This window comes from Oryctolagus cuniculus, chromosome 2 (assembly GCF_051225735.1).
Source record: "Oryctolagus cuniculus isolate XC-2025 breed Fujian yellow rabbit chromosome 2, ASM5122573v1, whole genome shotgun sequence".
NCBI lineage: Eukaryota > Metazoa > Chordata > Mammalia > Lagomorpha > Leporidae > Oryctolagus > Oryctolagus cuniculus.
This window is the reverse complement of record NC_142868.1, coordinates 146,272,667-146,295,282: the sequence shown is the minus strand read 5'-3', so window position 1 is coordinate 146,295,282 and position 22,616 is coordinate 146,272,667. Positions and strand designations below refer to the sequence as shown.

The following is a 22,616-nucleotide window of genomic DNA, read 5'->3' as shown; positions in this document are numbered from 1 at the left end:
AATTCAGTCACCGTATAACAGCTGGAGTGGCCTCAGAAAAATGAAAATCTTATCATATTTCTCTCGAAAAACACATTCTGGTGCCTCCCACTTCTTTTAGGGAAAAGTATAAAATTCCAAAGGTGAGCCGCAGGCCCTGCATGATTCCGTTTCTGTGTGATTGCCAGCTTCGTCGTTTACCTCTCTGCCTCACCACAGTCTGGCTCGCAATTCCTTTTGTGTGATACGTATCTCCCACCTCCAGACTTTGTGTGTGCAAAGGTTCTGTCTCCATCTCTTTGCTTAGTTAACTTCATCCGACTCATTCTGCCCATTTCAGCTGCTCACGCCTCACAGCAGGTGTAACAGACATTCCCGCTGCCACTCTCTGTTCTTTGACAGTCCTCTTCCCTACAGCATGCTTTCACGCAACTTCGGATGTCATTTTTTTTATTGTCAGGGCTTCCTGCTGGTCTGCAAAGTGTACGAGTGCCTGAAATATTGTCAGTTCTACTGCAAAGTATTTGGTACCTAAATCAATGAATGTAAATTATTCATACTGTGTTACAGACATAAGGCTGCATTACTGTGTTCTTATATAGGAACCTCTCAAGTTGAGTCTGCTGTCACCATGAATGAGCAGTGTCCTTGGAGAGGAAATATGGGATGACATCAAAGCAGACAGATCAGAAGGAAGGCAAGGAAACGATCAGCGACTTCTGCGGTCATGAAAAGAACCCCAGGGCAACCTGAAGAAAAGCCACTGCAGTAGATTGAAACGCATCACACACATTTGCCTCTGAGAACGACATTAAGCAAATAAAAACTCGCAGCAGTCAGGCGTTGTGCGGCAGCAGGTTAAGCTGCCGCTTGGGATGCCCGCACCCCTGTCAGAGTGCCTGGGTCAGGTCCTGGCCAGGCTGCTTCCTTTCCAGCGTCCTGCTCATGCGCTTGAGACGCAGCACACGCTGGCTCCGAGGACTTGATGCACTTCCACCCGTGACTGAGACCCGGATGCAGTTCCCAGCTCCTGCCTCAGAGTTACACAGAGAGAGAAGCAGAAGCAGAAGCAAGAAAGAGAGAGAGAGAGAGAGAGAGAGAGAGAGAGAAGTCTTCCATCTGGTGGTTCACACCCCAAATGGCCACAACGGCCGGAGCTGTGCCGATTCGAAGCCAGGAGCTTCTTCTGGATCTCCCACGTGGGTGCAGGGCCCAAGCACTTGGGCATCGTCTACTGCTTTCCCAGGCCACAGCAGAGAGCTGGATTGGAAGAGGAGCAACCAGGACTAGAACCGGCGCTCATATGGGATGCCAGCTCTTCAGGCCAGGGCATTAACCCGCTGCGCCACAGCGCTGGCCCTGACAATGTTTTTTTCCTTAAAAACAACACTCCACTCCAAGTACATCACAGTCCAAATAAGTGAGGAGCACAAGATAACATCAGCCCCACTTCCTGTAACTCCTGGTGTTGTGTGGATGACAAGCAGCAGCCAGCTAGGATGAGCAGTGATAGACCCAAAGTAATTGCCAATTTTGTTAACAGTTTTCCATTTCTAAACCATCCCTAAAGAAAATCATGAATGGGGTCAGACCATCCTCACGGCAGTCCAGCAGAGCAACCATGCCATCTGGATTCACGTTTTCACCAATATAGAACTGGTCGTGTTTGAAATTAGCAAGGATGTGCTTGATTTGTTCTGCAGCCCCTGTTATTAGAGGTTTTACTCTTACTGGCCTCTGTTCTTCAAGGTTGCCTTTGACTGATTTCATGTAATCTTTGATGTACTTCTTGTAGGCTTCTCTTGTGAAGCTGTTTGCCTGCAGTTGATGGTTCATGACAATATCAATGCCAGCGATCACTGTGCGTTCAGTACCTTTGCCCTCGCGGCCTTCAGTGCAGGCATTTGCACCAACGAGCGAATCATCAATGTGACTCTCTGTCCTACTGATCTCCCCCCAACTCCAGGCACAGTCCGCCCGCGATCTCCCGAATCCTGTAAACGTCGGAGGACATCTCATCGTGGCTGATGAGACCCTGGTAGATAATCACGAAGGCGGCTGGCAGGAGACGACCTCGGCAGGGCTAGCTTGGCAGGAGCCTGGCGCTGGGAGCAGGCGCGGTACAGCCAGAGCAGCCCTTGGGGTAGGGGGAGCAGGCGGAGAAAGTGAATTTATAATTGTTAAGACTGCTTGAAGGGCCGGCGCTGTGGCATAGAAGGCTAAATCTCCACCTTCAGCTCTGGTTCGAGTCCTGGCTGCTCCACTTCCGATCCAGCTTCCTGCTTATGGCCTGGGAAAGCAGCGGAATATGATGGTCCAAGTGCTTGGGCCCCCGGAAGAAGCTCCTGGCTCCTGGCTTTTGGATAGGCCCGGCTCTGGCTGTTGCAGCCATTTGGGGAGTGATCCAGCTCTGTAACTCTACTTCGCAAATAAATAAATAAATCTTAAAAAGAAAGAAAGAAAGAAAAAGACTGCTTGATAGAGTACTTTGAAATTCATTATCTGAAGCCGGCGCCGCGGCTCACTAGGCTAATCCTCCGCCTAGCGGCGCCAGCACAGTTCTAGTCCCGGTTGGGGCACCGGATTCTGTCCCGGTTGCCCCTCTTCCAGGCCAGCTCTCTGCTGTGGCCAGGGAGTGCAGTGGAGGATGGCCCAGGTGCTTGGGCCCTGCACCCCATGGGATACCAGGAAAAGCACCTGGCTCCTGGCTCCTGCCATCGGATCAGCGCGGTGCACCGGCCGCAGCGCGCCGGCCGTGGCGGCCATTGGAGGGTGAACCAACGGCAAAAAAGGAAGACCTTTCTCTCTCTCTCCCTGTCCACTCTGCCTGTCAAAAAAAAAAAAAAAAACAAAACAAAAAAAACAAAACAAAAAAAAAAAAAAAAACCTAACCTTCCTTAAAAAAAAAGAAATTCATTATCTGAATCCGTTCCTTTTATACAGGCTCAAAAATTTCAATAATATAACAGATCAAAATAATAATATTAATAGAAAAGAAAAGAACAGCATTTCCTCTGGTCTCTGACTCAGGTCTAATGCCTACATGCTAGGGGGTTTTTGAAAAGAACATAAATTTGGCGCTGAATGAGTAAAACTTGGACAGTTTGGGGTTTGAAGAGCAATTGCTCCTCAGTGCTGTGGGGAGCCCCACGGAGCCTCTCAGAAGCCCAGGGCCTTTCGTCCTGGCTCCATCCAGACGATCCAGATGGCAGAAACAGGGTGACAGCAAAGACTCACTCCACTTCAGCCTTGTCCTCTACTACTTACTACTTGGATTTCCAAGAAGAAACTTGGATTCAGGGTAATCCTTTCTGCCTAAGCCTTTTTAAGTTTCTGCCTTCAGTTCTAGCATTCTCACAATAATGAGCAGCAGAATTCATGAGAGTCAGTTAGGTTTTTACTGAATGGAGGTAAAGAACACAACCATTCCATGTAGACCAGTGCCAGTGACCGGAACTTCCTGCGATGCCGGAGAGGGTTGGTGTGTCTGCGCTGTTTGGTACAGCAGCTAACAGCCACATATGGCAACTTGGGACGTGAAATGTGTCAGAGTGATTAAGGAACTGAAGTTTAAATTTTATTTAATTCTAATACCTTTAAATGAACTAGTCTGTTGTGGCTGCAGCTCTCTGCTGCAAGCACAGTTTAATTCTAGGTAATACCTCCAGCAATTGCTTCCTTATACTTTTTATTTAACTCAACCTCAAGGAATGCCGCCTTTTTTTTTTTTAAGTTCTTTATTTGAAAGTCAGAGTGACACAGAGATAGGAGAAGCAGGCAGGCAGGCAGAGAGAGAGAGAAAGAGTGGTCTTCCATCCAATGGTTCACTCCCCAATTGGCCCCAATGGCCAGAGCTGCGCTGATCCGAAGCCAAGAGCCAGGAACTTCTTACGGGTCTCCCACGTGTGTGCTGGGGCCCAAGGACTTGGGCCATCTTCTACTGCTCTCCCAGGCCATAGCAGAGAGCTGGACAGGAAGTGGAGCAGCAGGGTCTCAAACCAGCCCCTACGTGGGGTGCCGGGCGCTTCAGGCCAGGATGTTAACCCGCTGCACCACAGCTCCGGCCCTGGAATGCCTTATTCTTTTCTAAGCAAATATTAATTCTTGTAAACATGTTCCCCTTATTCCTATCCCCTCTCCTTTATTTTAAACAACCTCAAACATCAAAAAACATCAAGGACCTTCACACATCACCTTCCCCACATACCCTCCAGGGAACAGATAAGTGCAATCTTGTGGCAAGGGACTACCTAACTCATCCTCTCCATTCTGATGCTCATTTGCGGATATTTCATGAGCCCCTGCCTTGTGTGGCACCGCAGTGACTATAGTGGAGGCCACAGTGAGCTGCCCAGGTCGTCTCCTTCAAAGTCAAGGTGCTCATTCTCTCAGTGCTGGGCCCATCTGCAGGGCCACCAGCTGGCAACTGAATCCCTCCGCAGGAATCACCTCACCCAAGCTGAAGGCGCCTTCCAGAAACTGATCGCTTGCTGAAATCAGTGACAACTCTGAAGAGCCACCCTGGTGATTCTAAGGGCCGGGGGCGCTTGTCACTGCGGCTTCAGCCCGGTTCCTGGTTTTCATCAAAGAAACACATCAGGGTCAGGAGCTGTGGCGTGGGAAGTTAAAGCCCAGCCTGTAGCACCGGCATCCCATATGGGCGCCATTTCAAGTCCCGGCTGCTCCTCTTCCGATCCAGCTCTCTGCTGTGGCCTGGGAAAGCAGAAGATGGCCCAAGCCCTTGGGCCCCTGCACCCACATGGGAGACCTGGAAGAAGCTCCTGGCTTCGGATCAGCTCAGCTCTGGCCGCTTCAGTCATTTGGGGAATGAACCAGTGGATGGAAGACCTCTCTCTCTCTCTGCTCTACCTCTCTCTGTAATGCTTTCAAATAAAATATAAATCTTAAAAAAAAAGAAAGAAAGAAAGAAAGAAAGAAAGAAAGAAAGAAAGAAAGAAAGAAAGAAAGGAAGGAAGGAAGAAAGAAATCAGTGGCAAGCAAGGAAAGCCACAGCAAGAGAGTTTCCTTAAAGAAAGTGGCAAGCAGCAGCCCTGGGGTTGTTTCTCTTTTATGGAGTTTGACACGTGTATTTGAATATTTGGGCAGAATATTCTTTTTTTCTGGAAAAGAGGCAATGATTTTTTAGGAATAGGAATCCACCACTTTTCTGGCCTTATGTGGTCACTTCCATAGGTTTTCATAGCAATTATAAATTGCCTTAGTGGGAGGGGAAGTGATTTTTACTATGCTAATGCATTACAATGAGAGTATAGAGAGGTTGGAGGTCAGGTAGTGATTAATCTGGACACCATGTTGGGTCCAACTGATTTGCCTCCTATTATCCTGCAGTCTTTGCTAGACCTTGGTCTTGTGTGGTTTCTAGCAGTTTCGGGCTGGGGCTTGCCACATACTTTCTCACTACTGTGTAGTATTTGCAAGATTTTGGTCTGGCTTCTGATTTGTAGCAGATGGGGCTGGGGCTTGCCACATACCATCTCACTAGACCCAAAGCTCCCCATGGGACCCACTTAAGCTTTTGTTGCAACTGGGTCACAATTCAACTTGTTCTTTGCCCAACCCACCCTCTAAGGTTGTTCCCAAATGAGGATCAAATCTCTATTGCAAACAGCCCTGCTTCCTGTCTGCAGGGAGATTAGAGTATTCTGAAAGGGATGAAGAAGCTGAAATCCAGAGTTTTAAGAACTAGCCCAAGGGCTGGAGTTGTGGTGCCGCATGTTAAGCTCTGTCTAGTGTACCATATCAGAGCACTGGTTCAAGTCCTGGCTGCTCTATTTCTGATCCACCTCCAAGTTAATGCACTTGGGAAAGCAGCAAAAGGTGGCCCAAGGCTCCTGTCTTTGTCCAGACCTGGCTGTTGTGGCCATGTGAGGAGTGAACCAGTGGATGGAAGATCTATCGCCACCACCACATCCCTCCCCTGTCACTCTGCCTCTCAAATAAATAACTTAAACACAAAACAAAGCAAAGCAAAGCTGGGACTCGTCCAAGTCACATAGTTTATTCACAGCAGAGCCAGGACTCGAACTGACCTTCCTGGCATTCAGTGTAGTGCTCTTTCCCTATATGTTGCATCTGGAAATCTCAATCTAGCAGGAGTAGTGCTAAGTTTTCTAAAATGTTACATTAGATGATAGATTAATTTCAACTGGGAAATGCTTCCCTCCTCCTCTACACATAGGATCCCAATGGAAGTTAATGTCTTATATAGTCCAGATCTCTTGACAAGAGATTGGCTTGGTTGAGAGCCAAGTGCCAATTCCAGTGTTTATCAATGGTCCAGGGATGGGCATGTAACTCAGATCTGCAACCTTTCCCCCAGAGTTATGGTTTTGTTTGTTTTTAGAAAAGGGTTTTATAAGATATCCCTACTGTCTGCTTGTTCACTCATCAAATGACAACAGCCAGGGTTGGGCCAAGCTGAAGTCAAGAACCAGGAATTCCATCTGGATCTCCCACATGGGTGGCAAGGACCCAAGTACTTTAGCCATCAGCTGCTGCCTCCCAGTGTGTGCATTACCAGGAAGCTGGATCAGAAGCAGAAGCAGGACTTGAGCCCAAGCACTCTGGTATGGGGATGTAGGTGTTCCGAGCAATGGTTTAACCAACTATGCTACAATACTCCTCCTCCAGAATTATCCTTAACCTGGAGCTGAGAGGTAAGCAGTTACCTTCATGGTTGGAAGACTTAGGAATGTGAGTTTAGAGCGAAGTGGAAAGAGAGGGGTAGGTGTGGGGCCCCATGGGCTGGCCAGCCATGGGGCCCCCACGTCAAGGTTTGGCCTGGCAGCTGTTGCTGTGTCGGCGGATGTTTTTTAGTTTTAGTTACCAGGTGCTTTCCAATGGGCAGGGCTTTTCCGGAGGAGCTAAGAGTGCTGTAAACAACAAGATGGCACCTGCTGTGTGATACCTCATTTGATTGGCCCAAGGATGCGTGTACACTGCGTGAACAAGTATTGGATTGGAGGACTCCGTGCATGGACTTTAGCCCGCTTGTGATTGGTTGGATTTTGTATATAAGCCGTATGCAGAGGAAGGAAGCCCTTTATTTTCTTCTTCTTCCTTCCTTTCTCTCTACCTCTGTCGCTGTTATTTTCTCTCTCATAATAAAAGTCTACGGAAGACCGATTAGCTGCGAGTAGCGTTGTTCCTTTGCGGGCAAGGGAGCGACCATAGGAGGTTCTGATGGCAATTTATATCCCTCTTTTGAGGCATCCTTTAGCCAATGCCACCCCTGGCCTGTATAAGGCTTGGTTTTCCAGCCAGATGCATTTGATCCCTTCTGATTAATCCAATTCAAGCTAGGCTTTCTGTCTTGTTGGCTTATCACTGTAAATATTGATTTCATTCTTCCATCTTGCCTTGTCATCTGTGGTTTGTATACCCATTTTTATGTAACTCTGTTTATTAGCATACAATGTTGTATTCTGCTTTTTCACATGCCATTCTTTCATTCATATTTTCCCACAGTTGACACAATGGCTACAAGTCAATAATTCCAGCGAGTTAATAATGTACCACAACTTACTTCACTATTTCCCAGCTGTAGACTATTTAGTTTGATTGCTTTTTTCTCTTTAATATTTTATTGGGCAACTGAGAGTATGTTAGTTTTTTCTTCTGTTGAATTCTTTTCCCTGATTATGTATTTATTTATTTGAGAGGAAGAGAGAGAGAGACACACAGAGAGCACTCCCATCTGCGAGTTCACTCCCCAAATGCCTATGATGGCAGAAGCTAAGCCGGGGCAGAAGCCAGGATCCAGGAACTCAATCCAGGTCTCCCACATAGGAGGAACCACCACTGTCTCCCCAGGTCTGCAAGAACAGTCAGCTGGAGGGAGGAGCAGAGCTGCATCGAGCCTAGGCATTCTGATGTAGGACTTAATTACTATATGAAATGCCCAGCCCTGTTGGATTGACTGAGAGTGGCATTGCTGAGTTAAAGGGTATGAATGTTTTCATAGGTCTTGATGTGAAAGTATTTTTTTTAAAGATTTATTTATTTATTGAGAGGCACACAGACAGAGAGCAGGAGAGAGAGAAAGAGAGAGAAAGAAACTTCCGCCCACTGGTTCATTCCCCATATGGCTGCAATGGACAGAAGGAGGCTGCTCTGAAGCCAGGAACCAGGAGCCTCTTCCAGGTCTCCCACACGGGTACAGGGGCCCAAGCACTTGGACCATCTTCTACTGCTTTCCCAGGCCATTAGCAGGAAGCTGGATAGGAAGTGAAGCAGTTGGGACTTGAACCAGCTCCCATATGGGAATGCTGGTGCCACAGATGCTTAACCTATTACGCCACAGCATGGGCCCCAAAAGTGAGTATTTTTTACATTTTGGAAAAATTGGAATCCTCAGAGCCTCTAACGATGAGCCTTGCCCAGCTTTCAGTCCTGGAATAGCTGCTGGTGGTTGCTTATCCAGAACACATGCTGGTGGAAAGAAGTGCCTGAGGCCACAGTGGCTGGCTGCACTGGCTTTCTGCAGTGCCTGGGAATGGCGCTGCAGACTAGGGTGGAGGGTTCTCATAAAGGAGAGGGAGACCAGGAAGGTGGCCAGTAGCACCAGGAGGGGTTTCATAATACCCTGATGTGCCTACCCACAGCCAGATTCACAATCTCCTGAAAGTCAACAGCCCCTGCTCGAGAGACTCTGGTAACAAGTCCCTAATAAAGCCTTCTCTTGTTCTTATTTTTTCCTTTAAAGATGTATTTATTATTTATTTGAAAGGCAGAGTTATAGATGAGACAGAGATCTTCCATCCACTGGTTCATTCCCCAAATGGCTGTAATAGCTAGGGCTGGGCCAGGCTGAAGCCAGGAGCTTCATCCAAGTCTTCCACTTGTATGGCAGGGACCCAAGGACTTGAGCCATCTTCTGCTGCTTTCCCTGGCTCATTAGCAGGAAGCTGGATTGGAAGTGGAGCAGTCAGGACTTGAACCAGTGATAAAACTTCTTACAAGTGTCTCCTTGTACCACCCTGGATTTCTGCTTTATAGCCTTTATTATTGTTATTGCAAATTATATTAATAATTATACTTAGATGCAATTCCTGGTCTCATTTCTGCTATTTAACTTAAGAGTCAATCTTTGGGGCCGGCGCTGCGGCTCACTAGGCTAATCCTCTGCCTTGCGGCGCCGGCACACCGGGTTCTAGTCCCGGTCGGGGCGCCGGATTCTGTCCCGGTTGCCCCTCTTCCAGGCCAGTTCTCTGCTGTGGCCAGGGAGTACAGTGGAGGATGGCCCAAGTCCTTGGGCCCTGCACACCATGGGAGACCAGGATAAGTACCTGGCTCCTGCCATTGGATCAGCGCGATGCACTGGCTGCAGCGCGCCAGCCGTGACGGCTATTGGAGGGTGAACCAACAGCAAAGGAAGACCTTTCTCTCTGTCTCTCTCACTGTCCATGCTGCCTGTCAAAAAAAAAAAAAAAAAAAAAAAGAGTCAATCTTTGGCCAGCGCCACGGCTCACTAGGCTAATCCTCCGCCTGTGGCGCTGGCACCCCGGGTTCTAGTCCCAGTCGGGGCACCGGATTCTGTCCAGTTGCCCCTCTTCCTGTCCAGCTCTCTGCTGTGGCCTGGGAGTGCAGTGGAGGATGGCCCAAGTGCTTGGACCCTGCACCCGCATGGGAGACCAGGAGAAGCACCTGGCTCCTGGCTTCAGATCAGCGTGGTGCACCGGCTGCAGTGGCCATTGGGGGGTGAACCAATGGAAAAGGAAGACCTTTCTCTCTGTCTCTCTCTCACTGTCCACTCTGCCTGTCCACCCCCCCACAAAAAAAAAGAGTCAATCTTTAAGAGGGCATGAATATAAGAATTAGTTCAATAGAAGGAAAACACTTTGCACATCACTTTGTCAGCATGCTCCGAGAGTTCAGAGTCTGTGTCCTGTTTGTTCATCCCCATATCCTAAGCAACCCAGTGCTTGACACACAATAGGTACTGAATAAATATTTCTTGAATGAACAAGCAGTTTAGCATAATAAAAGAAATGAAGAAGTTAACCATGTTTCTTAAATTTGTTTGATGATGGAAGCATTTTTTAAAAAAATATTTATTTATTTGAAAGAGTTACAGAGAGAGAGAGTGCTTCCGTCTATTGGTTTACTCCCCAGTGGCTAGGGCTGGGCCATGCCAGGCCTAAGCCAGGAGCCTGGAACTCTAACTGGGTCTCCCACATGGGTGACAGGGGCCCCACTGAGGCCACCTTCTGCTGTTTTCCCAAGCACCTTAGTAGGTAGCTGGATTGGAAGTGAAACAGCTGGGACTCAAGACAGATTTTTTTTTTAAGAGTCATTTATTTGAAAGGTAGAGTTACAGAGAGGCAGAGGCAGAGACAGAGGGAGGTCTTCTATCCACTGGTTCATTCCCCAGATGGCCACAATGGCTGGAGCTATGCTGATCCAAAGCCAGGAGCCAAGAGCTTCTTCCAGGTCTCCCACATGGGTGCAGGGGCCCAAGGACTTGCGCCATCTTCTACTGCTTTCCCAGGCCATAGCAGAGAGCTGGATTGGAAGTGGAGCAGCTGGGACTTGAACAAGCATATGGGATGCTGGTGCTGCAGACCAAGGTTTTAACCTGCTGTGCCACAGTGCCAACCCCTCAAGCTGCACTTGAATTTGTGCTCTTGTGGGATGCTGGTGGCACAGATGGCAGCTTAACCAACTGTGCCACAATACCTGCCCTGATGGGAGCATTTTTTCAAAACTGTTAACATTCTAAGAAACACCCAAGGAAATGCCAAGTCCAATATATTATGGAAAAATAGCAAAAGGAAGCAAGGGGGCCGGTGCTTTGGCACAGGGGGTAAAGCTGGTGCCTGCAATGCTGGCATCCCATCTGGGCGTTGGTTCGAGTCCCGGCTGCTCCACTTCTGATCCAGCTCTCTGCTATGGCCTGGGAAAGCAGTAGAAGACGGCCCAAGTCCTTGGATCCCTGCACACACATGGGAGACTGGGAAGAAGCTCCTGGTTTCTGGCTTCGGATCCACCCACTTACAGCTGTTGTGGCCATTTGTGAAGTAAACCAGCAGATGGAAGGCCCCTCTCTTTGTCTCTGCCTCTCTGTAATAAATAAATCTGCCTTTCAAATAAATACATAAATCTTAAAAAAATAGGAAGTGAGCATACGTATCCTTGCGTGCTCCATGGAATATCCATGAGGATCTGCCTGTGGAGCTGTGGCACCCGTGTGGAGCACAGGGGGGAAGAGCTTGACGGGATCTGAGTAACGGGAGGGGGCTTTTGCTCAGCACTTTGACAGTTGGGTGGAAGACGGATGGCCCTCTTAAGTGTTTTCTTGAAAAATGGTCATTTCTGGAGCACAGAGTAGTAATACAGGCCAGTTCCAGTAAGTGCATGAGGGCTGGTGTTGTAGCACAGTGGGTTAACCTGCTGCACTGCTTTTATCACCGGCATCCCATATCGGAGCGCCAGGTCAGGTCCTGGCTGCCTCACTTCTGATCCAGGTCCCTGCTAATGTGCTTGGGAAGGCAGCAGAGGATGGTCCTGCCACCTCCCGCAGGAGACCTGGATTGAGATCCTTAGCTCTTGGCTTCAGCCTGGCCCAGCCCTGGATGTTGTGGCCACTTGGGGAGCGAAGCAGTGGATGGAAGCTCTCTCTCTCTCTCTGCCTTTCAAACCAACCAACCAACCAACCTTGAAAAAAAGAAAAAGCTCATGATGGGTCTTCAGAAAGCTCCTAGAAAATGCACATTATGAAAAACAATGCATAGATTTCAAATTGTTTTGCACCAGAATAAACTTATCATTGATCCCATTTTCCACGAAAGTTTTGAAGGCCTCTGTAATTTGTGAGCATTTTCCCAATGTGACATACGTTGAAGTGAAGTGAGGCTTTTGCCTATTTTACAAGACCAACATATCCAAAATAAAAAGATGAATTCATTCACAGAGACTTCTCCGACTGTGTAAGTGAAAAATTATTCTAGCGTCTAGTCACACTCTGAGTCTACAGGGCTCTGGATTAGGAACCTAGACCAGCTGAGATTCTTGGTTCTAATTCTAGCTCAGCCCCAGCAGCCTCTTCACTAAAGCAAGGGGACTGAATGGAAAAGAATGCAGTGTTCCTTCTGGCTGGGGTAGCCACTGGTGTACTAAAAACGGCACAAGGAGCTGCGAACGGGACGCGCTGGGTAGCGTGCTCACTGCGGAAGCTAACGCCGTCTTAGAGACCATTACGGGGAAGTGGATGTGAAAATACAAAGTTCAAATTTCATGAACTTAAATCATGATTGCTCTAGGGCTGAGCGATTCAAACGGCTCTCCCGGAGCAGGCAGGGTAAAGCCCACTTCTGCGAATGCTGGGGAGGAGGAAGTGGAATGTGATGAAGAGGCACTGCGGCCACCCTGAGCAGACCCTGGCCACGCGCTGGGCTCTGGGAGGAGGCTTCTCACTGGCTTTGTTCTGTGACCTTCCAAGTGTCTCCTGAGCTTCAGCACTGCATGTCCCTCAGATCCATTTCCCCTGTGCTGCTTATCTCGTACAATTAATGACTGGGTAACAGATGTAGGAGCCAAAGCTAATTTTATACGAAATTTGAGTGAGAGGAAATCAATCTTTCAAGGTCCCTGAGATCATATAGAAAAGACTAAAGAAGAAATTTCTAGTTTTTTGCTTCTCATTTCCTTCTTGTTTTTTGGTTAATTTCCCAGATCTCCCTCCCCAGAACTTCCAGGGCTTACATAGATGCTCCTCAACAAAACAGTGGGTACCAGGCTGTCAGGAAGGTCCCAGCTGGCTGCCCGCAGACAGGGGGCATCTCCTTAGTGGAAATTCACAAAGGACGGGGGGGGGGGGGACTGCCACGTTTGCTTTAAGAGCGACTCCCCTTTGGGGACCTGAAACTTGTGTGGTCACCAAATCTGCAAAAGTGGCTCCCTCTTTGAGTTACTGGAAGGAGCCCTATTGATCAAGATCATTTAAGGCTGCTAGTTCACGCTACACATTATCACAACTTATTTTTGGCAACCACAGACACTAACAGGGACCAAATTTAGTTATTGTTGAGTCTTATAAAAGCATGGGCTATGCCCATTACCGTAAGCCCAGGCTTAACTCATGTACAAGTTTAAAATTCTAAGAATTGTTTTCAGTTCTTCTGGTTATAAGATGTGTGTGTGTGTGTGCATGTTATGTAAAACGCAAATCTAATGCCTGTTTTGAAAAGATCTAGGCCAAGGGTCATGACAACAATTCAGCTATTTAGCACAACTCTCTGTAAACAAATCACCAGGGAAAGGCTTAAAGTGAGGTAATAATTCCGGCTCATTGTCAGTGAATAAACACCAGGCAACCACAGACATGTTTAATTAATTCCTGCACTGGCCTCAAATACAAATTAATACAAAATAGCATTTTGTGACTTGCAGGTAATTGCTCACATGGCTGAGCTGTGTATCAACATGAGCTGTGCCATTTAAGTGTGGATTTAGGTGTGGGACACGTAAGACTCTGAATAAATATTTTCAAATGAACATTTCTTGCGCAGAAAAGACCAAAAGGTGGAGAGTAAGTGTGGGCAAAGGAGAAGCCAGACACAAGTAACAACAAAGCAAGGCCAAGCGTGCTCTCAAGAAGAGCTGTAAACAAAGCAGTCCCTCAGCGCCGAGGGGGGCCCTGTAGGGGTGTGTGTGTGTGTGTGTGTGTGTGCAGCTTCATCCCACAAGGAAGACTCCTGAGCTGGCCAGGTCCACACACACAGGAGGAGAGGAGGAAGGCAGTCCAGTTAAAGGGACTGAGAATAGGTGGGGGAGATATGGGAGGGAGTGATGGCAGGTGGAGCTGGAAATGTGAGGCTAGTGGTTCTTTTCTTAAAAAAAAAAAAAAAAAAAAAAAAAGTATGTATTTATTTATCTGAAAGACACAGATACAGAGAGAAATCTTCCACCTGTTTGTTCACTCCCCAAATGCCAGCAACAGCTGGGGCTGGGCCAGGCCTAAGCCAAGAGCTAGAAACTCCACCTGATCTCCCAGGGTCCCAGGTACTTGAGAAGTCAGCTGCCTCCTCCCAGCATGCACAGAGGCTGGAATGGAAAGCAGGGCCAGGCTGGTGCCATGGCTCACTAGGTTAATCCTCCGCCTGCTGCGCCGGCACCCCGGGTTCTAGTCCCGGTCAGGGCACCGGATTCTGTCCCGGTTGCTCCTCTTCCAGTCCAGCTCTCTGCTGTGGCCCAGGAGTGCAGTGGAGGATGGCCCAGGTCCTTGGGCCCTGCACCCACATGGGAGACCAGGAGAAGCACCTGGCTCCTGGCTTCGGATCAGTGTGGTGTGCCAGCCGCAGTGGCCATTGTGGGGGTGAACCAATGGAAAAAGAAAGACTTTTCTCTCTGCCTCTCTCACTGTCCACTCTGCCTATCAAAAAAAAAAAAAAAAAAAAAAAAAAAAAAAAAAAGGCAGGGCCAGGACAAACCCAAGCACTCTCAGGTGGCATGTAAGTGTCCAAAGTGGTGTCTTAAAGGCCCCTCGAGGTTGACTTTGAAGGGCCTTAAATGGTGACATTAAAAAGAAAGTGACTCCATTAAAGAAAAAGAATTTCTTCCATTTGTGTGTCTTCATTTTTTTTTCTTTAAAGATTTATCTATTTACTTGAAAGGCCACAACAGTCTTTTATACTTCTACAATCTATTGTTAGGGCAAATGGATATTATTAACTTGTTACAGATACTACTAAATTACTCTCTAAAAAGTTTTTATCTGTTAAACCCCAACCAACAGTGGATGAAGTTGCTTGATTTCTGTCTTAATTTTTTTAAAGATTCATTTATTTATTTGAAAGTCAGAGTTACAGAGAGAGAGAGAAAGGCAGGGAGAGAGAGAAAAGTATCTTCTATTTACTGGTTCACTCCCTTGATGACTGCAACTGCCCAGGGCTGGGCCAGGCCAAAGCCAGGAGCTTCTTCCAGGACTCTCACATGGGTAGTGGGGCCCAAGCAGTTGGGCCATCTTCTGCAGCTTTTCACAGGCCCTTTAGCGGGGGAGCTGGATCGAACAGTCTCTTCTTTCTTAATTTGAAATGTCCCTTTTATCATAACTAACCACTGCATCCCCAGCAGCTAGCACAATGCAGATACCTCAAAGCCTACATGGAAAAGCAATTAAAAGCTAAGTTTAGTTTGGTGCAAAAACTTTTGAAATCCATGTATATAAGGATCTTTAAAAAATCCATGGAGGAAGTAGGAGGTGGGACAGGGGTCGGGGTGGGAGGGCAGGTATGGGGGAAAGAACCACTATATTCCTAAAGTTGTACCTATGAAAAATGCATTCATTAAAAAAAAAAAAAGCTTTAAAAAAAAGTCCATGGGAGGGGCCAGCACTGTGGCAAAGTAGGTTAAGCCTATTCCTGCAGTGCCAGCATCCCATATGGGTGCTGGTTTGAGTCCCAGCTGCTCCTCTTCTAGTCCAGCTCTCTACTAATGGCCTGGGAAAGCAGTGGAGGATGGCCCAACTGCTTGGGCCCATGCACCCATGTGGGAGACCCAGAAGAAGCTCCTGTCTCCTGTCTCTGGATTGGTCCAGCTCTGGCCATTTGGGAAGTGAACCAGTAGATGGAAGACCAATTTCTTCATGTAATTCTGCCTCTCAAATAAATACATCTTAAAAAAAAAAGAAGAAGAAGGAAAAAGATACCTTATAAAAAAAAGTAGATATGTAATGGGAGTGAGAGGTATTATGTAGACAGAGAGAGAGAAGGTACCGGGCTGTCTTTACCACAACCCACTTTTGTGGTAATGAGTTCAGTCCCTTGAGAAAAACATCAATACCTCTTACTGCCTTAATCACTTTTTTTAAAAGATTTATTTATTTGAAAAGCAGAGCTACAGAAAGAGGTAGAGCAGAGAGAGAGTGGTCTCTCACCCGCTGGTTCACTCCCCAAATTGCCTCAACTACTGAGGCTGGGCCAGGCCAAAGCCAGAAGCCAGGAGCCTCTTCTGTGTCTCCCATGCAGATAAAGGGGCCCAAGCACACACCCTCCACTGCTTTCCCAGGCCATTAACAGGGAGCTGGACTGGAAGTGGAGAAGCTGGGACTTAAACCGGCACCTCTATGGGGTGCTGGTGCTGGTGCTGCAGGCCGCTGCACCACAATGCTGCCCTGATCCAATCCCCTCTTAAATCTGTCTTTCTTAAACTCTGCATTTCAAATAAATACATGCTTAAAATAATTAACAAAACAATACATTAACAATATCACCAAAAATATTTAGGGACAAATGTAACAGAAGAAGTGTGAAACTTACGCTCTGAAAACTATGAAATATTATTGAAAGAAATTACAGGTGATCTTTAGAAATGGAAAAACATGTTCTTCAATCACAAGACTTAACATTGCTAAGAAGGCAATACTGTTGAAACTGATCTGCCAGTACAATGCAATTCTTGACAGAATCTCTTCTGCCTTCGCTGTGGAAATCAACAAGCTGATTCTAAAGTATATAGAGGGGCCAGCGCCATGGTGCAGTAGGTTAATCCTCCTTCTGCAGTACCAGCATCCCATATGGGCGCCAGTTCTAGTCCCGGCTGCTCCTCTTCCAATTCGGCTCTCTGCTGTGGCCTGGGAAAGCAGTAGAAGATGGCTCAAGTCCTTGGGTCCCTGCACCCTGGCTCCTGGCTTCTGTCTCTTGGCTTCGGATCAGCGCAGTTCTGGCCATTGTGGCCATTTGGGGAGTGAACCAATGGAGACCTTTTCTCTGTCTCTCCCTCTCACTGTCTGTAACTCTGTCTCTCAAATAAATAAAATCTTAAAAAAATAAAAAATAAAGTGTATATAGAATGTCAAGGGGCCCAAAATAACCAAAATTAATCCTTAAAAAGACAACAAAGTTGGAAACTCACATTTTCTGATTTCAAAACTTACTACAGACCAAGATATAATGGTACTGGCACAAAGACAGACCTAGAGATCAATGAGAACAGAATTGATCGTCCATCAATAAACCTGTACGGCTAAAGGAAGGTCAACTGATTTTTGACAAGGGGACCAAGAAATTGAGTGGAGAAAGAATATTCTTTTCCACAAATGGTGCCAGGACAACTAGATACCCATAGGCAAAAGAATGAAGTTGGACCTTGTCTCACACCTTAGATGGAAAAATCAGCTTAAAATGGATCACAGACCTAAAACTATAAAACTCTTCAACAAAAACACAGAAAATCTTCATGATCTTTCACCAAAGGTTTCAGCAAAGGATTTTTTTTTTTTACATTTTATTTATGGGGCTGGCTCTGTGGCATAGTGGGTAAAGCTGCCACCTGCTGTGCTGGCATCAATATGGGCGACGGTTCGAGTCCTGGCTGTTCCACTTCTGATCCAGCTCTCTGTTATGACCTGGGAAAGCAGTAGAAGATGGCCCAAGTCCTTGGGCCCCTGCACCTGCCTGGGAGATCCAGAAGAAGCTCCTGGCTCCTGGCTTCAGATTGGACCAGCTCTGGTTGTTGAAGCCATTTGGGGAGATACCCAGTGGATAGAAAAGTTCTGCCTCTCTGCCTTTCAAATAAATACACCTTAAAAAATGATTTTATTTATTTGAGAGATACAGTTACAGAGAGAAGAAGACACAGAGAGAAAAGTCTTCTCTCCACTGGGTCACTCCCCAGATGGCCACAATAGCTAAATCTAGGCCTATCTGGCTTCAGCCAGAAGCAAGGAGGTTCATCCAGGTCTCCCATGTGGGTGTAGGGGCCCAAGCACTTGGGCCATCTTTCACTGCTTTACCAGGCCATAAGCAGAGGCCCCTTGGCAAAAGATTCTTAGATATGATACCAAAAGCCTGAGCAACAACAACAAAAGAAAAAAATAGATAAACCGTCTTCACAATAAGAAACTTTTGTGTTACACAGGACACCACATGGATCTTCGAACTGGCTTCTCTGGACACTACTCCAGCAAGAAAGGGTTGGGGAGGGGGTCTCGCAGCCTCCATGCAGCCTCTGGCCAGGCCCAGAACTGGAGGAGCTCTTCAGTACTTGTGGGTGGGGACGGGAGTTCCAGCTCTTCGTTAGGCTTCCACCGACTCTCGCCTGGCAGGGAGAGGTGAGAGGCCCTCCCTTGGCTCCCCACATGGACTCCACTGATATCACAGGGGTGGAGATGGGGCCCTGGTCTCATTACTGCTGGGTGGCCCCTTGGTTTCCTCTGACACTACACTGGTGGTGGCAGCGGGGAGACTGGGAGATGTCACCTCAGTCTGGCCAGGGTGGCTCCCCTTATTCCAGCTTTCTGCTAATGCGAACCTCGAGAGGTAGCATGTGATGGCTGAAGTACTCAGATTGCCCAGACCCGGCTGCCGTGTGTATTTGCTGTGTGAGAACTGTTTATGCCTCTGCAAAAAAATTAAGTATATAAATAAAAAGATGCATTAACATCTCTTCATGATTGCTACTGAGGAAATATTCTCTTGGAAAATATGTTTGTGAAGAATTCATAATAGTGAAATCTTCATCAGTCATAGTCTATTGAGGACCTGTGGAGTTTGTCATTATTGGAGAGCTGTTCAAGTGGCCAACACAGACATCGTATCTGCACCATGTAGGTGTGACATCAATTCAAGCACCCTAAAGTCAGTTGTGTCACTTAGAAGACTGAGTTATTTTGTGTCCTATTTCTACATGCATATGCATAACCATGATTGCTCACAAATCACAAAATATTTGATTTATACATTTTCACTAAATCTTTTTTTTTTTTTTTTGACAGGCAGAGTTAGTGAGAGAAAGAGAGACAGAGAGAAAGGTCTTCCTTCTGTTGGTTCACCCCCCAAATGGCCGCTACGGCCAGCGCTGTGCCAATCCGAAGCCAGGAGCCAGGTACTTATCCTGGTCTCCCATGTGGGTGCAGGGCCCAAGCACTTGGGCCATCCTCCACTGCACTCCCGGGCTACAGCAGAGAGCTGGACTGGAAGAGGGGCAACCGGGACAGAATCCGGCGCCCCGACCGGGACTAGAACCCGGTGTGCCGGCGCCGCTAGGTGGAGGATTAGCCTAGTGAGCTGCAGCGCTGGCCTTCACTAAAGCTTTAAATTCAAATTATTTCTGCAACTGCTGAAACTTCAAAGTACAACATCATAAAATGAAAAATAGTCAGTATATTGTTTTTGTATAAACATCCTTCAAACACAAAAGTGCTAACAACTGGTGCCTTGATTGTTTCAACAAACCTCATATAAATTTTCATTGAAAAACCTGTATGTTCTGCTGCACAGCTAAAAAGCACAGTGTCTACCATCATACAAAATGTAGGATGTGCAAAAAATGAGACTTTAATGTATGTCCAACAGCAACACTACCTGATCCTTTTAGTGTCCTACACTTTGAAGGTAAGTGTTAGATAGGTATCATATCACCTATACTAGATTGTCTTTTCCATTTATTTTTTAAAAGATTTACTTGAAAGGTAGAGAGACAGAGAAACACAGAGAGATCTTCCATCAGCTAGCTCACTCCCTAAATGGCCACGATGGCCAAGGCAAAGCCAGGAGCCAGGCACTCCATCCTGTCTCCCATGTGAGTAGCAGAGGCCTAAGGTCTTGGGTGTCCTCCAGTGCCTTCCCAGGTGATCAGCAGGAAGCTGGATTGGAAGTGCAGCAACAGCACTGTGGCAGTTTGACAAGGGATGCCAGTGTCACAAGCAGTGGCGTAACCCAGTGTGTCACATCACCAGTCCCTCTGCATGATTTTTAATTTGGTGACACGGGTGATTTTTGAGTTCTATCCAAAATTGCTAATTTACTAGCCATGTGACCTTGGCCATGACCCTACATCCTCAATGCCCCGGTTTTTCTGAGGGTAATGGAGACGTCACAGAGTTTGGGGAGGTCGGTGAAATAACGAGCTACGTGTGTCCGGCTCACAGCCTGTGGCCAACACACCTTTTATTACTAAGTGGGATAAAAATAGACTTCCTATTTCCAAATTCCCTCTGGGGGTTTCTCAAATAGAAACCCATGGACTCCTTCTTCTACTCATCATTTCTTCTTCAGTTGTTCAGCATCTTCATTCTCCTTGACACCAGAGGCAGAAGGAACACTGGACAAAGCGCAAGCTCCCGTATCCTGTTTGCCCGCAACTCTAGGGATTTTCACGGCATCCTTCACAGTGTGACAAGTACACACAGTTAAACCTGTATAAACCCCCTGTAACCAACTACTGCTGAATTTTTAAAACAGATTTATTTTTATTTATTTGAAAGACAGAGTTACAGAGAGAGGTAGAGACACAGAGAGAGGTCCTCCATCTGATGGTTCACTCCCCAGTTGGCCGCAACAGCCAGAGCTGTGCCAATCTGAAGCCTGGAGCCAGGAGCTTCTTCCAGGTCTCCCACGAAGGTGCAAGGGCCCAAGGACTTGGGCCATCTTCTACTGCTATCCCAGGCCATCGCAGAGAGCTGGATCGGAAGAGGAGCAGCCAGGACTGAAACCGGCATCCAGGCTGGCACTTCAGGCCAGGGCTTTAACCTGCTGCGCCACAGCGCCAGCCCCTGAATTATTTTTGAAGGAAGAGAATGACTAGGAATAGCTAGTTATGAAATAAGTCTCATAACTACACATTTCCTTAGGCAAATATTCACAGCATCTAAAAAAAAAAAAAGCTTCTGTAATCATTCCAACTCAATGCCAAGCACTTGAAGCAGGCAAGTATCACTCCCCCCGCCCCTCTTTAAACTCCCGAGGAAAAACGGGAAGGCAACACTCAGCTTAGGAGGAAACAGGCTAACAGCTGTGTGTGCTAAATCTTGACTTCATTTTGACCACAGGGACCTGACCCATCAATACTTGCTGTAAATACAACCACTTCCGATGCGAAGAAACTCGGATGATGGTGGGTCCGTGTCTTTTTTATTATATCTGATACACATTGGTTGGAGCATTTCCCCTCAGAATCTCAAGGTACTGGAAATACCGATACCCCACTTTCCTGCCTCAAGTCTGCACTTCTGTGTAGACTGTCATCGGAACTCGGAATACAAGTATTAGGTGCTGTGACTCACAGGCACCCCAGAGCACCCTGCCATAATTCACGGCACTGCGAAATCAGGGACGCCTAGATGATGCTTCAGCCATCTGAATTTTCTGACAATGAATTCGCTTTAGTATTCTCATGTCCTTGCTCCCAGATTTTCTTCCGACGTAATTCGAAGACCACCCCCTTCCCATCACTTCCTCTTGGGTCTGTCAGGCAAGCCAACATAAAACAAGCGAATGCATCTCACGGAGGAGAAGGCGACTCAAGCCCCAGGCCACCAGCCGCCACCGGACCCGCAGGCCTGGAGGAGACTCTGGGTTCAATCTGCCGCGCCCTCTTGATCCGGGTACCTGCGGAACAGCCCGATAACTCCAAGGACAGAGCGGAAGGAGAGGAGGAGGAGGATGAAGAGTAGGAGGAAAAGGAAGCGCGCTCGCGAGGCCCCGCCCGCGTAGCTGGGAGCCGGTGGAAGTATTGAGTGAGGCTGGGCTGGGCTGGGCTGGGTCCAGGGGGCGTGGCCTCAGGGGCGGAAGCAAAGGGCAAGGCAGCGGCGCGGCCGCTGGGCGGAGCCTCGTGGGGGAGGAGCATCGTGAGGGCGGAGTAGACGAGAGCCGGGGCGGGGCCTCAGGGGAAAGGAACTCCCAAACGGAAGGCGGAGACAAAGCCCGGGCCCCTTGCCAACTCGGAAGCGCCTGGTTTTCTGTTCTCTCATCTGCCTTAAGGGACTGAAGGGACCCGTGTGGGTCGCCAACCTGAGGGGTGGTTTCTTCTGTCATTCTCAGGGTCCGGTCCTGGCCGGCGACTTGGCGCGGCGGTGGTGGTGTGCGGGCAGGTGGTCCATAGCTGCACCTTCACCATGCCACCAGACCCCGAAATTTCCACCAGGCAGCGTTCCGGTAGCAAATACAGATACGCTGGGGTGATGATAAGTAACTGAATGAAGTGTTGCCAGGCTCCGACTGCCTTTCTGGATAAGTGGTTAACTGCCAAATTGGGGCTATTATATTTGTTTTTTTCTTTCACGTAGAAAGCCCCTGCTTGGGAAATAGCTAGCAGCTGTGGTGGCCAACAGGCCGTGGAACAATTTGGGGAGCAGACAGAATTCTTTCTCTGCTGGTGGTTACATGCGGCAGGGCTCCACTCAGAACTTCTCCATGCAAACGAGCTGTGCTTTCAGAATGAAAGTTCTGTGACAACTATTAACTGAATTCTTCACACTTCTGGTTCAACCTATGTCTTAATCGTGTCATCAAGCCCATTGCTAGCCGAGTTAAGACTTGGAGAGAAGCAGCCTTTCAAGGAATGAAACATCCATGTGATGGCCAATACAGAGTGTGCTCAGCTTCCAATGACTGAAAATATATTTGGTTTAACCAATCACCTTGTGTGCTAGATTCTGGAAAAACAAATATGACCCAGAAAGTAATGGGGAAGATAGACAGATATGAACATGACCATCACTCAGTATTTCAAGTTTTATAATAAAACCTCATACTAGATGCAAAGGAAACCAGATGAAGGAGCGGCTGATTCTACGGCATTTGGGAAGTGGTTGCCCAAGTAGAGAAGCCATCTAGGACTGATGCTCACAAACAGGACCATAAGGAAAGAAAGGCCATGAGGTAGATAATACTAAATAA

At 47.5% G+C, this 22,616-nt stretch overlaps 2 long non-coding RNA genes and 1 pseudogene across 3 annotated transcripts in view; all 3 read right to left on the bottom strand.

Moving 5' to 3' along the window:
• LOC138848611 (uncharacterized) overlaps nucleotides 1-22,616 on the bottom strand; it is a 154,135-nt gene that overhangs the window by 43,302 nt on the left and 88,217 nt on the right. The window lies entirely within an intron of this gene.
• Nucleotides 574-6,072, bottom strand: LOC100353505 (translationally-controlled tumor protein-like; annotated as a pseudogene).
• LOC138848612 (uncharacterized) lies at nucleotides 20,165-21,498 on the bottom strand. Of its 2 annotated transcripts, none has more exons than XR_011386627.2 (2): nucleotides 21,327-21,498; nucleotides 20,165-20,491 (listed from the first exon to the last, which is right to left on the bottom strand). It is a non-coding gene; the product is annotated as an uncharacterized LOC138848612 (long non-coding RNA). The 2 variants fall into 2 exon arrangements; XR_011386626.2 differs by having other exon boundaries at nucleotides 20,165-20,586; nucleotides 21,327-21,462.